General features: G+C 31.7%; 1 protein-coding gene across 4 annotated transcripts in view; it reads right to left on the reverse strand.

The window, feature by feature from the left end:
- The window catches only part of LOC145242652 (protocadherin beta-2-like), a 269,133-nt gene extending 264,863 nt beyond the window's left edge, over positions 1-4,270 (reverse strand). For 3 of the 4 annotated variants that reach the window (XM_080105776.1, XM_080105777.1, XM_080105778.1), the window contains exons 1-2: positions 3,834-4,267; positions 3,617-3,658 (exon numbers count right to left, since the gene is read on the reverse strand). The gene's annotated coding sequence lies outside the window, so the exon portion shown is untranslated. Of the gene's footprint in view, positions 1-3,616; positions 3,659-3,833 lie in introns of all 4 variants that reach the window. The other variant, XM_080105775.1, reaches the window with a different exon arrangement.
- Between the last annotated feature and the right edge of the window lie 1,696 nt (positions 4,271-5,966).

Below are 5,966 nucleotides of genomic sequence, written 5' to 3' on the forward strand. Positions count from 1 at the left end.
ACCAATAAAATGTGCCACAACTTGCCTACATTTGTATATATAGTGTCCTGGCAAGCCAGCTTTAGTTTTGCTACTTTGGGATGAATTTTACTTAAGTTTCTTTTTTTTTTTTTTTTTTTTTTTTTTGCTTGGTTGTCTTCTCTGTGGCCTTGCCAGGCTACTAATATATATATATATATATATATATATATATATATATATATATATATATATATATATATATATAGAGAGAGAGAGAGAGAGAGAGAGAGAGAGAGAGAGTGATCAAATATATTCAAAAATCTCTTTGTGCATATATAGCATATACTTTAAGTAATATTTGTAAATAAATATGCACATCTTAATATATAAACATACACACACACATATATATATATATATATATATATATATATATATATATATATATATATATTTGTGAATGCGTATATGTATGTATATGAGAAATAATAAGGGGGTTTAGTATATTTTATTTGAAAGTGATACATGCTTTATTTAATAAAATGAAATTGAATTCATTTTTAGTTGTCTAAAAAAAATAAAAATGATCTTAAATCTCAACTCATATATATATATGAGTTCGGATTTAAGATAATTTTAATTTCAACGATATTTCTCACGGTTAAAGTTATCCGTGTGGTTTGTTTCTTGCTAATGGAGTCAGAGATAGCTCCATGGCGGGTTCGAATCTCCTGACCGGCTGTGATCATGACACCCTGCACTGATGATTCCTGAATGGATGAAACACTAGTGTCTGTAATTATTTAAAAATGGTTATAAATTTTGAAATATTGCTTGACGAATCATCACGAACATGAAAAACGAAAAATTCTGTGTAGCTTAATTACAATATATATATTTACAAAACATACTACCTAACTATACTTACATATTGACCACTGTCGAAATAAATACTGAAAGTATTTATATAAAATTTTATGTAGATACATAACATGTGTGTCAGTTTTTATGTATTTTAATGTCGCTACATGATCTTCATACAGTTTTGGTCGAATTACTTTATCAGGAGATTAAAAAGGTGTTTTTTTTTTTTTTTTTTTAAAGTCAAATACCCCCAAAAATTTCTTTTTTAATATTTGGCATTTTTAAGAAAAAATTAAAACAATGTTCATTTGGATATAAATTAAACTATATCTTGCTCTATATATTACTGAGCACTATTATATAAACCTTGTTAAATTCATTGGTTTGTATCATTGAATATTCTTAACCTGAAATTATATATATATATATATATATATATATATATATATATATATATATATATATAGAGAGAGAGAGAGAGAGAGAGGGGGGGGCAGACAGACAGACAGGCAGACAGAGAATATATTACAAGTTAGTTAGTAGAATATACCAAAACCAACTTGTGTTCGATTATCATTATTTTTATTTTGCATTAAAATAATTCGAAACGTTTTCATTGTTAAAAAAAAGAAAAAAAAGAAGAAAAAAACGATAACAAAAAATACGACAAACTGCCCGTATTTTGGACGTTTGTGTTAGGTACAGGAAGCAGGATTGACAAATCTTTATGACAAAACCAGCTGGATTTTATGACCAGATAGATGAGACTCGGATATCCTCAACACAATAACGAATACTATTTAAATAAAATACTCTCTCTTTCTCTTCCTCTCTCTCTCTCTCACACACACACACACACCCCATCTTGCTGCCCAAATCCCAACATAGTGCTCCGGTAGTTGCTGCCCCTGATAGTAGCCCCCTACACTAAAGTGGCAATGCGCCTTGTTTGGGGTGAAAATGTAATAATATATATATATATATATATATATATATATATATATATATATATATATATATATGTATGTTTAGCCACGCTGATAAGTCGTATAAAGATTAAACACATTTTCATGAAGAATTATATTTAAAAATATATGTCCATCTTATCTAGAGGCATCATATTAGTGAGGGAAAGTCATTCTCAATAAGCATTTCGGTAGTGCTTTCTGTTCAAACATATTGTAGGAAAATAAATAAAACACACACACACGCACACATGTCATATTAATTCCCTATAACACTGAAGACCTGTCATTTTCATTGCAAACTTTGCTTTCGTATAAGCTGCATCACCTGAAGAGGTCTCTAGTTACTAGTAAATAGCTGATCGAAACATACTCATGAATATGTAGCGACATATTAATGCTTATGTAAAAAAAATAGAAAGTGCATTTTGCCATACTTCAATATTGACTATGATTGTATTTTTAACCTTGTTAAAACTTCATTGGCTACTTTACTTCTGGAAATATTAACCTTGTATTATACATGTGTCACTTATGGAGAGTGGAGATAGTAACATTTAGTAACACATTTTAGTTAACACAGACATATAAAATAATTATAAGTTTGTGTTTACTTTTTTATCAATACGTTTAAAAACCATTGATTGAACACAAGTTGCTATTTCATCTACAACTGAGAGGAAAAGTGTTGGAGAAAGAGACGTGCGCAAATACTATATAAAAACTTAGTATCTATATCTTCACAAGCAATTTTGACGTACAAATACAACAGTCGTGATATTGAATCTAATATATGTAAAAGTTACAAACTATATATATATACGAGTGTGTGTGTGTGTGTGTGTGTGTGTGTGTGTGTGTGTGCATAAGTATATATATATATATATATATATATATATATATATGTGTATACAAATACATACTTACACGCACATATACATATACGCACACATACACATACACACACATATATATACACACACACATATATATACACACACAGACACTCACATATACATACACACACATATATATATACACACACACATATATATATATACACACTCACACACATATATATATACACACATATATATATATACACACACATACACACACATATATATATATACACACACACACATATATATATGCATGCAAATGCATATACATACAAACACACATATACATGTATATAAAATTTACAAGTTAAACTATACATATAGGTTCATGTTTCGTTCCCGTGAAAAATCATCAGGTTAAATGTGTGAATACTTTCATATGCATCTATTCAACTAAGCTCTAATCTCGCATCTCGTATTACTGAAATATATACGTGTATATATTCAATATGTTATATTGCTTTGTTATATCAGAAGTGTGTGTACATGCAATAGTAATAAATTATATGTGTGTGTGTGTATGAGAGAGAGAGAGAGAGAGAGAGAGAGAGAGAGAGAGAGAGAGAGTTCTAACTTGTAAACTCGATATTGGGGCTCCGCAACACAGCAAACTTGAAGACAGTTTTAAAATACAAATTTTTCTGTTTTTCTTCTTAATTTTTTTTTTCCTTTTTCATTTTCTCGCAAACGAACAGCTCAAAGTTAAACCCAACAATATGTAAAACAGTGTGTTAAGTCGAATGAATTCTTTTAAGACAGGTATTTTATGTTTTGGCATCGTTAAGTAGTTTCCAAAGTGGTCGGTTTGCCGTTAAACCAAAAAAAGGTTAGATCCAGCTTCCGTTTCTGTTATATTTAATTAAAACGGTGAACAATTTTTTTTTTAAATAAGAAAACAATAAATACATAAATAAAAATACATACCTTAAAAATGTTTATGTCCACTCGAATAAAAAATCCGAACAACTGTAAAAAAAAGATAAAACAATAACTTGGAAAGGTCGATTCAAAAACAAGGATAAGTTTAAGAGTAAATAACAATTTACTGTACTTTTTTCTTCTTCTTTTCTTCTTTTTTTCTTCTTCTTTATAACAAAGACAAACTGAGCCGATTATCGAGCAAGGTTCAATACCAACTAACCTGTGAGCTGTATCCTCGGGAGTCCACAGCGGGATGTGTTCCTAACGTGAATTCTACTGCTCCTGTGTAATAGCATTATTAGATATATATGCGCGTATGTCTGTATACATGAACCCAGGTTTACCGGAGCATGTTATGCCAGGGTTCGTGAAAGCAAGCATGAGCGAGCGTCTATGAGAGCGCGGGCTTGACTACATTCATCTACATGCACCGGAAAAAAAAGAGGAGGGAGAAAGGTAAAGAGGAAGCACACTCGAGTTCGCAGAGGTTTATCAAATGCTTACATATTAGCCTTTGCCTCTGTGTGTGCGTGTGTGCGTGCGTGTGTGTGCGGCGCGCACAGGCTGTGTGAGAACGAATCCTGCTGTCCTATTAAGTGTGTTGTGTGAGCAATGGCTGCTTCAGCCACTGATTAGCTGATATGCTTCACCAGGAATGGAGACACAGGCAGCCTGCCCCTTTTGCCCTGCCCCCTTTGCCCTCTGCTCTTGGGAGGGAAGGAAAAGGGAAAGGGAAACAGAAGGGGATGCAACGCAGAAGAATAAAATGAAAAACAAAATGGAAATAAATAAAAACTCAAAACCACCTAATTTATCGCTAGATATCGATCTTGCCTGCCCTTTTCTCTCCCGCTTTTATTTATTCTTGCTTATCTACACATTATATAATTTTATATATATATATATATATATATATATATATATATATATATATATATATATATATATGTATGTATGTATGTATGTATATGCATAAGGAGTTGATTTCATATATTTATCTGAATAAATAAAAGAACAAACGGTACACATACTTATCAAATACACACATTAGTTTATATATGTTTATAAATTAATGCATTACAGCACATGTCAGCTGTTTTATAAGTTGCTGATTCTTCAGTGTATCTAGACGTGATAAACGCGCCAGCCTCGATTTGAAACCAAGATTCCGGTTCACGACTATAACGGATGGCTTATCATCTGAGTAAACGAACCTGTTACTGGTAGTGGAATAAATTAAATCGTTTAGATTAATTTGTTTACATATCTTATGATACTGGTAATCAAGAGGGCTCAATTATTTTCATAGAAGGGCATTGCATAATGCTTTGGTGAAACCATTTGCTACATCAATATATACATTGTAACAGCAATGGTTTATATCAAGAGATATTGTGTGTATATATATATATATATATATATATATATATATATATATATATATATTAGTCAGGAAAGCAGAACACCTCCCGGTTTCCTGCTTTCCTGACTAGACTAATATGCAGAAGTTTAAATGTAATGTGAACAAACATCTCACTGCTAAACTATCTACTCAGAATGTCCCTTGAAAGTTGGTTCCAAATAGTAGGCTCTTATGTCCAAGTGTCACTGTTCCTTATTTGACGTGGACAAGAGTTAAATATATAACCAGCAGGCCGCCCGGCGTTGCCTGGTCGTAAAATATGCATAAATATTATATTTTAATTCATACAGTAACTGAGACATGTGCATGCGAGTATTATGTTTTTTTTTCTGAACACTTCAATTCTTGTAAGTAAAAATAAGAAAAAATACTCGAGTTGAGATCGAAACCCAAAGACAGTGAATCAAGTACGATAACTGTTAGACCAGTGTGACACGGTATTTTAAACGTGTTCTAAAACTGCTTATTCTTAACATAAGTAATCTGCAATGTGACCTATTCACGCATGCACATTCGTGAAACAGTTAGCAAACAGTTAAAATGTGGTTCTTTTATCCAGATGAAAACAGATCAAAAAGCTTTCCATGTGTTTGAATATCATATATACCAGTCAGCAGATACAAAATTTCGTTGAGTATATAGGTTGAGAATTGTTCTCACACACACACACATTCTCACTTTAATAGATATACATACGAAAGTAAAGCCTCCTATTTTTTAACTGAAAAAAGTTGAAGAGCTACGAAGGCGGGAGTGGTGCCATTAAAACGAACGACCTTTTGTGTTTCAGAATTTATTTTTCTACATAGCCCCCACCATTCTCACTGCACTATTACGAGGAATTCAATGACGTATCTCTGCTTTTGAAGCACGTCTATGACAGGGGTTGCTTTCTTAGAGTTTGACAAGTCAATATCTGCGACAGAGAAA

Source organism: Euprymna scolopes, chromosome 21, assembly GCF_053919585.1.
Source record: "Euprymna scolopes isolate OS-2025 chromosome 21, ASM5391958v1, whole genome shotgun sequence".
NCBI lineage: Eukaryota > Metazoa > Mollusca > Cephalopoda > Sepiida > Sepiolidae > Euprymna > Euprymna scolopes.